The sequence below is a fragment of the Xyrauchen texanus genome, chromosome 31, assembly GCF_025860055.1.
Source record: "Xyrauchen texanus isolate HMW12.3.18 chromosome 31, RBS_HiC_50CHRs, whole genome shotgun sequence".
Lineage (NCBI taxonomy): Eukaryota > Metazoa > Chordata > Actinopteri > Cypriniformes > Catostomidae > Xyrauchen > Xyrauchen texanus.
Genome location: NC_068306.1, coordinates 16,345,906 through 16,361,852, shown reverse-complemented (window position 1 = coordinate 16,361,852; position 15,947 = coordinate 16,345,906).

The window sequence follows — 15,947 nt, the reverse complement described above, 5'->3', positions numbered from 1 at the left end:
GTGCTGAAAAATGCCAGAAGAAATATGGTTGATTGAAGCTAGGCACACTGTGTTCTTTCACCACAGATTTGACTACACAGTGGTTTGTCTCAGTGATGTCAAAGGATGTGGCCGTTTCCTGCTGGACTGGGTTAATCAACCAGCATTCTTGGAGGTCATTGTTGATGCTCAATTTTGTGGATCAAGTACCTCCCTAATGCAGAGACTCGGATGAAGCACCATCACCTTCTGTTTTCATTGTTAAACAGTTGTCAGATATGTAATGTTAAATAAAATTTGTAAGTGCGATTGCTTAGAAAAGTAGTAGTACACCTCTACTCAGCATTTTGCACAATTTGAGGTGTAATTAATTTCTGTTGCTTAAGTTATATGCCAAAGCTTCATACTTGAAGTTTGGTCAAATTCCTTATCCTAAGTAATTTAACAACAGTCATTTTAATGCTTACCTTAGCCAGCACCACTAAGTTTTACAACTGCACAAAATCGAATTTGTTAGTATGGTGGCATTTTAGCTTAATCCCCAAAGGAAACTGCGATAGTATATAAAAGAAATGTCTAACAATTGATCATCTCTATATTCTGTATGTCCTGTATCATGCCCACCTGTTTGGTTTTTTTAACAGCTTAGGTACACGGAGCACCAGATGCTCTGCATACTATCCCTTTCATCATCCAGTCTGCCGAACCTTACTCTGATTTAAAACACAGGGGATGGCCTGCACAAACAGCATCTCCAAAGTCCTGTCCCAAGCTAATGCTCGCTGCACCACAAATGCTCTTAAAAGCATTCGTCCAAGCCATTTCACTCTTAAAATAAAGATAAATGTTGACAAGCTACAACCTTTCTCTTAACATATCCTCGATAATAGGCCTGACATTTAAGAAACATAAACAATTTCGAGTGTCCTTTTAAGATACTTTTGACAAAATTTCCTTAAGTTAAAAGTGAAGCGCTGGATAAAATGGAGTGGCTTTTTTGAAGTTCCGCAGAAGAGTGCTGGCCTGTTGTGCAGAGTAAGCTTTTAGTAAACAGCGCTTGGATTTGGCAGCACTGTTATCAGCAATTGGGTGTATGTGAGGTTGCATACCAAAAGTGGAGAGTCTATTACACGTTATTATACTTGTTCTTCATCGCAATATACACGCAGACTAATTTATTAATATACTGTAACTATTAGATATTTTTACTGATCCTGTACTGTATGTACTGTATACAAAGACATCAAATGCAAAAGCTCTATAACTTCAATCTCTTTGAATGAAACTAAAGTGGCACAGAGGTACTGCTTAGTGTAATGTAGGCCTATATGTATAGACAGTATGTAGCTGTATACAACGTTGATAAATATACAAACCTATTGATGGTTTATTACTATTTTCTGCATTTAAGAATAACAGTCAAGTCATCAAATTTATTAAATGAAACAAATGGAAGTATCAGAATTATGGAATGACCAAAAAATACTAACTTCATCAGGTATCCACATGGGATGCTTTTTAACCTCATTGAAAGAGAAAGGTTTGTAAAATGAACACTAAAGACAATTTATATTTGTCTACAATCAATACTTCTATCAAGCATTTAAGCATATGCCTTTAGATCAAAAGCTTTTCTAAGATCACAAGAAACAAATTCCGACAAGAGTGTTCAACTTTCACACTTCTTGACTGGTAGTGTGAATGAAGCTGAATTTAAAGCTGTATTTATAGAAAGCTACAGTACTGTGCAAAAGTTTTAGGCACTTGTGAAAAATATTGCATAGTGAGGATGTCTTCAAAAGTAATGTCATAAATAGTTTTCATTTATCAATTAACATCATACAAAGTCCAGTAAACATAAAAAAATAGCTAAATCGATATTTGGTGTGACCACATTTGCCTTCAAAACAGCACCAGTTCTCCTAGGTACACCTAGACACAGTTTATCTTGGTTGTTGGCAGATAGGATGTTCCAAGTGTATTGGAGAATTTGCCACAGTTCTTCTATCTATTTCGGCTGTCTCAATTTCTTCAGTCTCTTCTTGTAATTCCAGACTGACTCAAAATTCAGTGGGGGGCTTTGTTTGGACCATGCCCTCTGTTGCAGGGCTCCCTGTTCTTCTATTCTATTTGTAAAATAAATGTTTTTGTGAGTCTAAAATGTATATTTCCTATCGACACACTAAAGCTGAAGATATAAATAACCATCTTAAGACAAATGTTTTTGTGAAGCATCTTATGTGCATAAGACTTTTGCACAGTACCGTATAAATATAGCTTGATGTTCACAGCTGCAATGTTTTGTTGTTCGTCTAGCTTAGAAAAAGACTATAATGTGCAAGCTGCAGAACCCCCATGGGCTTTAAAGTATGTTTGTGCAGCATTAGCCAGGGGGAAAAAACAGTGTTGTTTTTAACTTGGAGCCACAAAGTGATGTTAGTGTAAAGAGCATCGCTGAATGACCTCCCTCACACCCGTCTTGTCTGTCTGTTGGTCTTAAAGAAAGAGAAGAAGTATTTTTGAGAGAACCGAAAATGTTATTTCAGTCCTCACCAGCAGGCAGTGCTGTTTCTGAGCAGTTTAATCACTCACCGGACAACTTTGTTTCATTTACACATTGCTGCTGGAGTTGTGTGGATCTTCAGCTCTGAAGTGGCATACAGAAATTAATGTCTGATATATTGTAGAAAATGTTGCCATGACAATGTCCCTTTAATATCTAATAAATCTGTCCACATATTATTAGTATTTCTTCAGCTTAAAGGGATAGCTCACCCAAAAATGAAAATTCTCTTATCATTTACTCACCCTCATGCCATCCTGGATGTGTTTGAATTTTTCTTCTTCAGCAAAAAACAATTTAAGATTTTTAGAAGAATATCTCAGCTCTTTAGGTCAATACAATGCAAGTGGATGGTGGTCAGCACTTTAAAGCTCCAGAAATCACAGACAATCATACTAAAAGTAATTTATACAAGATTAAATTCACTTTGGGTGAGAAACAGTAATGGTTTCATTGGAGAGCAACCAGAAGTAAACAATTATAGTGAAAATGACTTGCATACCTTTCTGTTTCTCACCCAATGTGATCATATGACTTTAGAAGACATTCATTTAACCACTGGAGTCATATGGATTCATTTTACTATGATTGTCAATGCTTTTTGGAGCTTTGAAGTGCTGATCACCATCCACTTGCATTGTATGGACCTACAGAGCAGAGATATTCTTTTAAAAATCTTTGTGTATTGCTGGAATGGCATGAGAGTGAGTAAATGATGAGAGATTTTTCATTTTTGGGTGAACTAACTCTTAAATGAGTGACACCAAGGTACAAAATTTTGTAACCCAGTAAACAGACTGTAAAAAATGACATCTACCCTGAATAATGTTCATAGAGGAAATGATAGTGATGGTAGGTCATAAAGGGTCATCTTGCTTTGCCACCTCCAGAATAAAGTAGAGTTAACAGTGAAACAGACATCATGCACTGTCTAGCAATAAAGCATTAGTCAGTAATATCACTTGCAACTGTATGCAACTTTCTCTGCAGAGAAGTCACTGTGGACCTGTATTTGACTTCAAACATTTTCTAATTGGACTCAGATGAAGGACATTGAGCCAGAGATCTTCTACGTGACACAGCAGATACGCTGTCAGGGTTACAATCCATATATATGTTGACAGAAAAATCCTAAACATCCAAATCCCTTGACAACAGTTAAAACCCTGTTTTGTGTTTAAATGTCAAATGCAATAAGCTTGCATATGTCACACTGGAAACAAATTCATGAATACAGCTTCACACCCCAGCAATAGAAGGCTCCTTTTGAAGCCATGAGGAATTATAAGCAGTAATCAAGCAATGTATTGAAGATGGAACAATCAGGCTTGAATCCAACTACCTAGCCAACTTTTTCTCTGGACTCTGTGTTTGTTTCTTTACCACGCAGGCCTATGCTTTTGGATCTGTACAGTAGTGAAGAGTTGATGAATTCTCGCCAGGGTCAAGGTGTTGTACACGGTCCATAGCCAACCACACAGCTGTTTGAACCAGCTCCAGACTCTGTAAAAGAACTCACAAAATGTGTATTAAGGATTAATGGGTCTTTTTTGCATCTGGCAAGCTTGGTTTGTTGCCTTAAAGACTATGAACCGAAATAACAATAGTAAATTGCAGCAAGGTCATTACATTAATGCTCTGTCGATTGCATCTTGTTCCAGAAGTGGTCAGGAAAAGCTGGAAGTTTATTCACAGTTAGCAGAAAATGGTTTTATTTGGAAGTGGGTGTTATAGTGTCTTAAGGATGTGACTTTCTAAACATCCCATTATTGGTCCTGTTTAGGCAGAGGTTGGTAGGTTTATCAATGTAGAGTATACCAACCAAGAACATAATGTTCTGATTTACATGTAAATGTTTGGTAAGTATTTTCCATTTTCAGTTAAAGATAGTATAAAAGTAAAGTTGTTGTGAAAGGGGAATGGATATTGAACAGATTTGCCATATATTTTCATGCTCACATTTTTAGATGTGCGATTGGCACGCCAACCTTAGTTTTGCGCTTTGAAAAACAATTCTGCACCAATTGACAAATTTTCCTTGGGTCTCGGGCCACTATCTAGAGAAATTGAACATGTCTCTTTATTTAAATGACTTCTGATGTATTCTTGGAAGTTTGTTCATTAGTCCAGTATTGAAACAGATGAATTATTATAGACATTCCTTAACAATGGTCTCATTGTGAAAATCAATTGAAAGTCTTGTGGTTAAAAGAGCTGTTAAGTGTTTAACTCTTTCAGTTAATGGTATCACTCAACACTGTCCCTCAGCCACATCTCCACAGTCCTTATCTCATTCCGTGGCAAGGCAGCCACTTTGGATTGTCAGGAGAGGTGCCTCTTATCTGCCGAGTTCAGAAGATTTACGTGAGAATCCCCAAGAAAAGAAGCCTTGGAATGGAGACAAAATCCCACAGGAATGATCTGCTAGAGGTATCCTGTATCTTAGAAGCTTGGAGAGAACCTTTGTGCCTGTTATTCAGGTATGCATGCATGTGTGCGTTGAAGAGGAAAGTGGAACAGATGACGTGACCTCCAATTCATCTTGTTTTAGGTGAAAGCTTTGAACACAAACAAACTAACAGAGCGCAATACATGCTTGTGTTGAGTTGTGCAGTTTGACACATTTTGGAACAACAACAATAAAAAGATATAAATCGCATTTAGCTCAGGAGACAACTCACAACTGAATTCATTAGATTTTGACATTAGCATGTTGCTAAGCTAACAACACTGTACTTTAATAAACAAAAATATATAGCTCACACAAATATTGGTGACAATTATCCATTTGTAACTAGACTAAACTATTTTCAGCAATGCTTTTCAGTATTGAATGAATTCTAAGTGTAAGCTGATTCAGTGATCGAAGTGGAAAAATCTGTTCCGTACTCCCCCTTGTTTTGTGGGAACAAGACACAGTACTGGTGCTTGCTGTTATGCAAGTGATAGGTGCTGGTACTGTGATACAAACTGTGCATCCTTGCCGGTACAGCTTACCACTGTGTATCAGCTGACTTGAAGCACTACGTTGATTTATAACAAAGACTATTTATCCAGAGATGGACCACTGGTATTAAAATGAATGAGAGAAATTGGAACGGCCAACACATGAAGAAATGGAAGTTCCACCTTGAGGGTAAAAGAGCCAATTAGCTTTTAGATACAGAGATCACCTGTAAGTCAACTCAAGAATGTGCATACGCATTAGCTAGCCTGAAAAATTGTTTTTTTAGCATGATCTAAGTTAAAGAAACACCATTTTTGATACAATCGTTGTCAGATTTTACTGCTGATTTTAAATATGTTCTTTGATTGTAATCTTGACCAAATGTTTTGGACATTTCGATCTTTACTCATTCAAGTAGATAGGAGCTGTAGCATTTATGGCACTTCTTCACATAGAATTTAGCTGCCCAGCCTGCCCAACAGTACTCAAAAGATGGCCGCTGAGTGCACTGACTTGCCTTGAAAGGGACTTTGTTTTTAATCAACAGTTCTCTTGCCTCATCCACTGACATTTATTTATTTTTATTTCACAAAAAATCACATTCAAATGTGATCAAAAACTCATGTGACCACATCACTTCTGAGGTGTAAACATTAATCTGTCATGGCAGCAGTGAAGCCCCACCCCTCACCTGTCAATTAACTGCTCAGCTAAAACAAGAGTTTAAACTTTGCCGGTTAAGAGTGGCTTTAAATGGAAATAACCTTCCCATTGTAAAACCAAAAAAATAGATACATATTGTACACAAGTGCAAAAACTTCACAGATCTTCCGTGTTTGATTTCAACACAGATGAGAAGCATGAACTTTTGAAGCTCCTTCAATACAGGTTGGTAATCCACTAAAATAACAGATAATTCTGCATAAAATGTTGCGTTTGTTCTTAGATTAAATTTCAGATACATCTGGAAGAAACAGCTGCCATTTGTTTTGCTTTCTTTGTCTTTTCTGACTTTGTTGCACATTGACCTAGTGACTGAGGTATGCCTTCATGAAACAGACACCCTCCGGTAAACAGTGATATGTCTCGCCTGACCACATGTGATCGGATCACCCGAGACGCATCTTAAAATCAGGTGTAAATGTGGTCTAACAGTACAATCCCTTGAACACACTGTAGCACAATTTCTCACAGCCATGTTTTCAATTGCAAAAAAATTAATATAGTGTCTTCCCTTACTAAGGTCCATAGTCTTGCTTGTTTTGTCTCTGTAGTTTAAGAGGTGAAATAGAGGGGTCTTGCAGGGGCCTGGCAACATGCCTCCAGTGAGGCACTTTATACATGCTAGAGTAAAGGTGATGGAAGAACAAAGAGCTGAGAAAGCAGACTCTCTTTGGAGTCAGGTATCAAGAGGATAACCACTGCCATGTCAAAGGGAGCCACCACTGGCCAACACAAAAGACAGACTGACACCAGAAAAGAGGGATGGGGTTTCAGAACCTGGACATGAAAAGGAAAACATCATTCTCTGACTTTTTTGTTCACAAGTCGGCCCAATTTGCGGGTCATGGTGTGACACCACTAGAGGAATTTTCACTGATGCTATCCTCTGAGTCGGCCACTATAGTGAGTGATTGGATCCATTTGTCCTTTTAATGGAAGGGGGCCATTTTTTTTAATACATCAAGGATGACTCAACAAGCAAGCCCATTGCAAATGAAAATACAAATACCACTTGTCAGCGCTTTTATCGCAGCTAAGCCGCCTTTGTGGGTGGTTGAAGCAGACCAGAGGCAAGCTTAGAATCACGCCGGGCTTGTGTTTCCCCCATCGCACGCTGCTTTGTGTACGGGGAGGTTATCTGTCGGGCTCTTTAAAAGGTGGGGGACAGACAATAGGCTTTCGTGCCATGGGAAGAGAGTGTAGAATTTTGGGTCCCTCCCTGAACATGCAAAGCTTGGTTCATGAACACAGCACAAAGGAATGAGATATCCACCTCATCCTGGATTAACACAAACATGTGTATATACCCGGCAATGGGAATCATAATAGATTTAATTTGTTTGTTTATGAAACTCTGTTGCCAGTGGATGATTGTAACCACAACACAAGAGCTAATCAGACACTTACTGTTGAAAGAAATGCCATACCTTTATACAAGTCAGATATCGAGCTAAAATATGATTTTGAAAATGGAATTTTGCATTTTTGTTGATAATTTGAGAAAGTATGCACTGTAGATGGATATAATACATCCATCTTAGTTTAGTGAAACTCAATCATTGGTCCAGCTTTTCAACCTTCTGTTTGTAGGAAACATTTGAATGACTCCAATTATCCATTTGCCAATCAAAACCTGTGCTAACTATGTGCTGAGAAACGATGACTCACTGACCATTTGTCAGAGAGAGAGAGATTTACATTTTGGCCTGAGGCTTCCATGGTTTGCTTCTGATGGTCCAAGCAAAAGCTCCCCTGAATTTTAAGACTGAATTGCATTTAGAACATTTGTCTTGGCTGTCCACCTTCAAAAAACAGAAAAACACCCCAAGCCAAAGCTCAAGAACTTACATTTGAGTCAAGTCTGTGCTTTATCACTCATGAGCCCAGCTGTCCATCAGAACGATTATTTCACATTTGCTTAACCAAAGTCTCAGTTATGTAAATGTTCATCTCATTAAAGCAACAGTTCACCCAAAAATGAAAATGCTGTCAATATTTACTCATGTCATTCCAAACCTGTAAGATCTTCTATCTTCTGTAGAATATTAACAGATGTTTAACAGAATTTTGATGCTTCTCTCTTCCACTGAAAGTGAACGGTTACTAGGGCCTGTCAAGCTCCTGTCAAGTGACAAAAAAGCACTATAAAAGGACATAAAAGTAATCCATATGACCCATGTGCTATATTCTAAGTACTCTTGGAATTTATTTAATACATTTGTGTGAAGATCAGACTGAAATGTACGTTTTTATTTTTATTATTTACCGGTAAGTATAATTTCCCACTCTGCCTCAGCTCTCAAATCTCCGTTGTGTTACAGAAACATGCAAATATTCATATTTGAGACCTCATCGGTTAAAAAGGTATTAGAACCAGTGATTTTTGGCATCATTGACGTCAAACCTGACCTGACACATCTTGGCGTGTACATTCGAATATACACAAATGCGAATGAGATTTGAAAGCTTTAAAAGATTAGCATTGATTAATGACTTATAGGGTTAATTCACCAAAATATAAATCTCTCAGCACTGTAGGTCCATACAATGCAAGTAAATGGGTGATAAAATTATGGAAAATCCACATATGGGTATTGGGCAACATAAAGAGTACTCCAGTCGACTCTGGTGGGTAAATCCACAACTTCTGAAGCGATATGATAGGTGTGAGTGAAAAACAATCAATATTTTTCTCCTCCTGTTTTTGGTGATTCACAGTCTTCGTGCATATCGCCCCCTACTGGGCAGGGAGGAGAATATATGTAAAAATGACTTAAATATTGATCTGTTTCTCATCCACACCTATCATATCATGTATGAACACATTGATTTAACCACTGGAGTCATTGGATTTGGAGAGTTGGATTACTTTTATGCTCTCTTTATGTGGATTTGTGAGCTTCTAAATTTTGGCACCCATCCACTTGCATTGTATGGGCCTACAGAGCTGAAATATTCTTCTATAAATCTTCAGTTGAGTTCTGCAGAAAAAAAAGAAAGTCATACACAGCTGGGATGGCATGAGGGTGTTTAAATCATGAGAGAATTTTCATTTTTGGGTGAACTATCCCTTTAAAGGTGCACTCGTTAACTTTTGTCTTTGTGTCATCATGGACTGACACAGCATCTAGGATTAATAGTTTTCAGTTTCAGATGCCATTGTAGAAATTTTGTATTCACAGTCAGTCATGATTACTTTAATAAATGAGTGAAAAGTGTCAAATAACAGGAGGGTTAATGTGATTAAACAAGCAGTATTTGGCTGGTCATGCGAGTCTTCATTTTAATGTGAGTGATCATGATTTCCTACATGTATTGCAAAATTATAATTCATATCTTTAGAAGTTAAACTTTTCTCATGAGGAAAAAATTACTCAGTGCACTTTTAAATATTTCCTTACACAAATCTATTATATGCTTCAGATAACTTGGCATATAGCACGAGTTGTATAGAATAATTTTATGGTGCTTTTTGTAATTTTTGTTGCTTGACAGACCCTGGTTGCCATTCACTTTCATTGTCTGGAAAAGAGCAATATCAACATTCTGTTAAACTTCTCCTTTGTGCTTTTTAGAAGACAGACGATCAGACAGGTTTGGAATCACACGAGGGTGGGTAAATGATGATAGAATTTTCATTTTTGAGTAAATTATTCCTTTAAGTTATCATTGATGAAAGAAATGAGAAATATGTTTTTAAGACTGGAGGGTAATTCTCTCATTAGTCCAACTGCCCAGTGAAAATATAATTTAGATATTTGAGAGAATGCTATACCTTTTCCCACATAGCACTGCACCAAATGCCAAGAACGCAGAGCCAGACACTCAAAACTATTAATTATAGGTCATAACCTGAGAGAGTCAGTATTCCTGTCAGCTGGAGACAGCGTTAGATATTCCTCAGCTGTGCTATAGATTGGGGGGGCATGAGACCAGACTAAGTTTTAATTTGCACTGTAGCAAGCATATGGTCTGGAATTACTTCTATTGGAATCCTTTCAAACATCACAAATCGCTAGAAAAATCATGCATTTTTTTATGGGGAAAAAAGAGGAATGCCTAAGATCTTACCTAAATCAGTCTGACTGACAGATTATATAGTTTAGTATTCATATTTAAATAGGCACAGAGTCAAATCAAACATCAGTGGCCAAAATCACTGAAGATTTATGTTTGCCACTGTGTCCCAAAAATGTATTTCAGTGTCAGTTCTTTCAAAGTGCAGATGTTTTCATTTCTAATCTGCCCTGTAGAAAAACAGATTACTGAATAAACACTCCTGTTTTAAGAAAACGACCAATACATTGGTTTACAAGTTTTATGACCTAATGTTGTCAATCGTCATTCTTAAGTAGCTAATGCTCCAGATGACTGATTAATGTCATCTGCTGAATATGTAATCCACAGCCCTCAAAATTAGGCTGTTGTTTTAATAATTTGATTCACTCCCTTAATGCTTCAATGTCGTGGAAGGTTGTGCCGCCTCTTTTGATTAATTGGTGAATCAAATGTGCTCTAACATGTAACATGAGCTGGAATAACAGCGGCAATCACAATCAATCAAACGAACAGAGCTTGAATCAATCAAACACAAATGTTGCATAATTACTTTCACTTTCCGATCAAAGCTAGATTAATTGTTGTGGTATGCCTCTGTTGCATGTGGGGAAAAGAGCACAGCATTTTGAACAGAGGCATTAGTACAGAAAAATATGCAGACACAACAGGCCTACAAACCACTTTTTAAGAAAGTTTGTTTAGATAACATGGTGTACAATATGGTGAATAATACACCCAAATATGACAAATCTTTCATTTACAAACCCTCATGTCATTCCAAAACTGACTTTCTGTATAATATGAAACACAAAATTAGAAATTTTGAAGAATTTTAATGGTGGTTTCCATGCACTTAAAAAAAAAAAAGAATAGACACACAGGTACCAAAAAAGTTTCTTAAAAGTGATCCATATGACTTCTGTACTATATTCCAAGTTTTTCTAAATTGTACACCATTATAAAGGTCTGCTACCTGGCCCAAGCTTGACGGGCCCAACAAACCATCAGGTTTCAGGCCGGATTCGGGTCAGTTTTTTTAAAGTATAACTTCGGGTTCACGTTGAGTTTGTAATTAACAAAGAACAACGCACACTAACAGACAATTTAGGGGCACGCCAAACACATTCTTGAGTGTGGCTGCACTGCTTTTTAATTATATTTCTGTGTCGGCACATGCTGAACAGACGTCTTTGACCATTGCGCCATGTCTCAAGTGTTTTTTCAGCATCTTGCACAGGACTTATGCATCGTGTCAAGTTAAAAATAGCTTTAATTAAAAAAAATGAATCTCGAGTCACCTGCGTTCTGTTTCGTTCAGTGCGCTGCATCTATATTTCGTTTAGCGCAGGTGTCACATAGATTCGACATTCTGAAGACGTTCAGGCCCAGCCAAGTTTCAACGCTGTATAAACAGTAATCCAATGTTTTTTTCCTTTTTGCTCTTGTGTGCTGAAGGGCAGCCGTGTTGTGAATGTTTACTGTAACTATATTGTTAATGTAAATAAAGTTGCCTTTTGAAACTATGACAGAGTTACTCAGACAGGGTTACTTTTAATATATTATAGTAATGATTGTAATTGAAATATTTGCTGCTTCTCTGTACATATGAAGATGATTAATATGGATATCACTCATGGTGATATTTATTTAACACGCACTTTTGATGGCCCTGTTGCTAGGGTGGGTAGAGTCACGTTGGGTTAACCTCCTTGTGGTCACTATAATGTGGTTCTCGCACTCGATGGCGCACATGGTAAGTTGTGCGTGGATGCAGCGGAGAATAGTGTGAAGCCTCCACACGTGCTAGGTCTCTGCAGTAACACGCTCAACAAGCCTATGTGATAAGATGCGCTGACTGACTGTCTCTGACTCGGTGGCAACTGAGATTCATCCTCCGCCACCCAGATTGAGGCGAGTCACTATGCCATCACGAGGACCTACAGCGCATTGGGAATTGGGCATGCCAAATTGGAGAGAAAATCCACAAAACAATAAAACATGCACTTTTGACATGGAACACAACAGACATTTATCAAAGTCAAGGCAAACTGTGCTGCAAAAACGATGAAGTTAGTATTTCAACATGTGGTGCTCCCGAGGTCATGAATGGCTTCTCCTCTCATTGGAACTCATGAGATGTATTTATTGCCCTAGGTGAAGGTAATGACCAGGACTTCCTTTGAAACTTAACCCCTTCTTTCAAGTCATGCAACGTTATGGATTTTATCCTGGCAAATGGGTAATTTATCAAAAATGTCATTAAGATTTGCTAAAGTGATATGCGAATGAAGCATTTGCTTTTAGGAAAATTTATACAATGATAAAAGCTAAAAAGAGAGGATGAAAATGGATATGCAACATCTGTCATGTGTTGGCACTCATGCATATTTTAATATTGATGGCTCAGATTTTGTTATACAACCTCAGAGGATCACAGGCTTGGTTAATGGTCAAGACTGATTGCATAGTTTCATTCCAAATCCCCACCACCATTCCTGCACTAATTTTGTAACTCTTCCTCCAGGTTGACTAGATCTTATTTATGTTGTGTCTCTCTTTAGTGTTTTGACCATATAATAGCAACTCTTACCTTGAACTGACCGCAACCCTGATTCAGTATTGAAATGTAATCCAATTTTACTCTCTTTTCAGAAATGTGTGAGCCGATGATTTGCAGTGTAGGTAATGTAAATGGACCTATAATGACTAAGACTGAATTCCTGGTTGCTGAAATCATATTGGTTTTAAACATCTGTCTATTGATGCCTCCCTTTCTCTCTCATATAATCCTTAAATTCTTATTATAAATTGTATAGTTTATGTACCAATTTATTTTCATGTGTGTAATTTTTCAAATTCACTCAAAGATCATATTTATACACTTATTTTGTGTTTGTCAGAGGGACACCTTTTGAGATTTCTTCAAAGACATTATTTTTACATTATTTTTGCTGTACTAGTAAACACTTTGTTTTGCCTTCATATGCTTTATTAAACAAGGATAAATTGATAATGAAAGATAAGAGAATGAGGTGAGGTTTATACTTACATATTGGGCAACACATTTTTATTTTACATTGTAACCTTTATAAAAATAATCCCACATTTTTTTGAGGTCATCCATCCATCTAAAAAATGTGAAGTGAAAACTCTAATAGATTACTCTGGTAGTTGACATGTCCAGCGGGGTGACATGCTACAGTGCACCCCATCTAAAACTATTTCCTTTATAACAATTCCTTTACAGTTATTATGCTTGCAACTTTTATGAACTCAAATTAATTGAGTACATGGAATATTTGTTCTTTCCAGAATTCATTGAAATGGACATACAGTACACATTTAAAATCAAGGTGAGTAGACTTTCTTTTTGAAGAAATGGTGTCTAGTTACAGGACCTAACATACACAGGTTCTCTTATATAATTAAAAAAATATGTTTTTTAAAAGCTCATAGACATGTTATGCATCATCAACTACACATTTTCCACCATTTCCAAAAATGGTAGAGCAATACTTTGTCCTGTGGCACACCGAAGCCAAGTTCTAAAACAAACTAAAGATTTTAGTTCAACCTCAAACAAGCAGCCCACTGAAAAACAAGAGTATCATCAAATAAACTTACCATTCCGATAATTGTTTATGTCACAGGTCACCAGGATGAGTCATAGGATGATCTTGAAGGTACAGCGGGAAGACACTACTATGTTTACACATCTGGCCTCTTTGGATACAAGCTTGTTACTGTCTGCTACTGCTCAAGGCCTTCAGCAGATAAAAAATATACATTTGAGTTGAATTAGAGGTAAATTAAGATGCCACACCATTGGTAAGGGGATTACCAGCTTAGAGTCATTGTTGACACTGACTGTTAGGCTTCTTCTATGATGGTTGAATGCTGGTAACAGTCTTAAATTCCAAGGATTACTATTATACTTCATGTTTAGACAAAATAGATTTGGTTCATTCAGTGTACCACGCAAATAAAATGAGTAGTTAAGCTCAAAATTAAAATTCTGTCATCATTTAATCAACTCTTGTAATTCTAAACCTGTCTAAAAAAATCTTGACACCTGCCATTATTCTCCATGGCACTTTCATGAACGAATCATTCAAACCAGTTTTGTAAACCATGACAGCTGATTCGTAGAAAAGATTCAACTTAAAAAAACATTTTGTTCATTGATTGGATAATGCTCTCTGATCAAGAGTTTCAGGCCACTATCAAACTAATACATAAAAACACATTAATTTCACTGCGTTTACATCTCTCATCCTCATTAGAATGGCATTTTCCTCTACCATTCCTCTTCATTTCCGCATACTTTGGAAAACAATAACGTTCGGAAATTGAAAACCGAGTTTTCAAATGAAAATGGATTAGTGTGGGTGTGGCCTCAGTGAAAAATTACATACATTTCAGTCTGTTTCCCACCCAAAGCTATAATATGGCCTCAGAATACTTGGAATATGGCATCATGTAAAGACCACTTTGATGATACTTTTATCAGACTGATCTCACAGTGAAATCCAAAAACAGGTTGACTTTTCTTTAGCTAAAACCAGTCTGTTCTTACCGATATGTGGAACACCGCCCTCAGTGGCCAAAGCGGTAAGTGTTGTTGGGTGTATGGGTCAGTAAGAGTGTGTTCACACTTGTAGTTTGGTTCTCTTGGTCCTCTTGGTCCTCTTGGTCCGGACCAAAAATGAAAATGATACATTTAGTCCTGGTTTGTTTAGCATTCACACTGACATTTTTAACACCAAACCTGACAATACAAAACCAAAGGCATCAGGAAAAATTCACAACCTGATTGGACAGCTTTTTGATGGAACTTACCGAACATCCAAAACAATGCTGGCTGCTGGGCGAAATGCACTCGTTGGATTTAAATATGTATATATGGTGTTATTTTTACCAGCTGAGAACAAATGAAGAGTTAATAAAATGTGCAAAGGAGTCAAATCAATGCCAGGAATTCCTCCGTTGTACACACAAACGAATATGCTGCAAGGATGGCTGACGCAATTCCGACACCTGTACCGAACTGTAATGGGAAACATAGCTCCTATGATGAGAAGAACCAGGTATGCTTTAGCTCAGTATTAGGCAAATTACTTCCTGTTTTTGGTCTGTTTAGAAGTCTTTGGTCCATGTTGCGTTCATGTATCAATCGAACCGTACCAGAGTTCCTTTGGAAGCGGGCCGAGACCCACTTTTCAGGTGGTCGTGGTTCGCACCAAGCCACCACCATTGTGTCCTTGAGCAAGGTACTTAACTCCAGGTTTCTCCGGGGAGATTGTCCCTGTAATAAGTGCACTGTAAGTTGCTTTGGATAAAACGCCTGTCAAAAAACGTAACCCCCCCAACCCAAACCCTAAACCTAACCATTGAGTAAAAATTTAATGTTAAAGGGAAAAATGCAACCTCAAAAACGCACTTATCACTGATTATGCAAAGCAAGTATGCAGGATCCGAACAAGGGTCTCCCACAATACTGATGCAACGTGCTTCCTGTTGCACCACTAGGGAAGGTAAACATGTTGAAGCTGATGCAAAATGTCTGATGGAAGATGCCACTTGTTGGTGCATCTGCATAATGTGGCCGATCCTAGTGTACGAGAACTCTCGGAAACAACATGCCGACTTCCCGTGTGATCATGTTGACTTTTATGG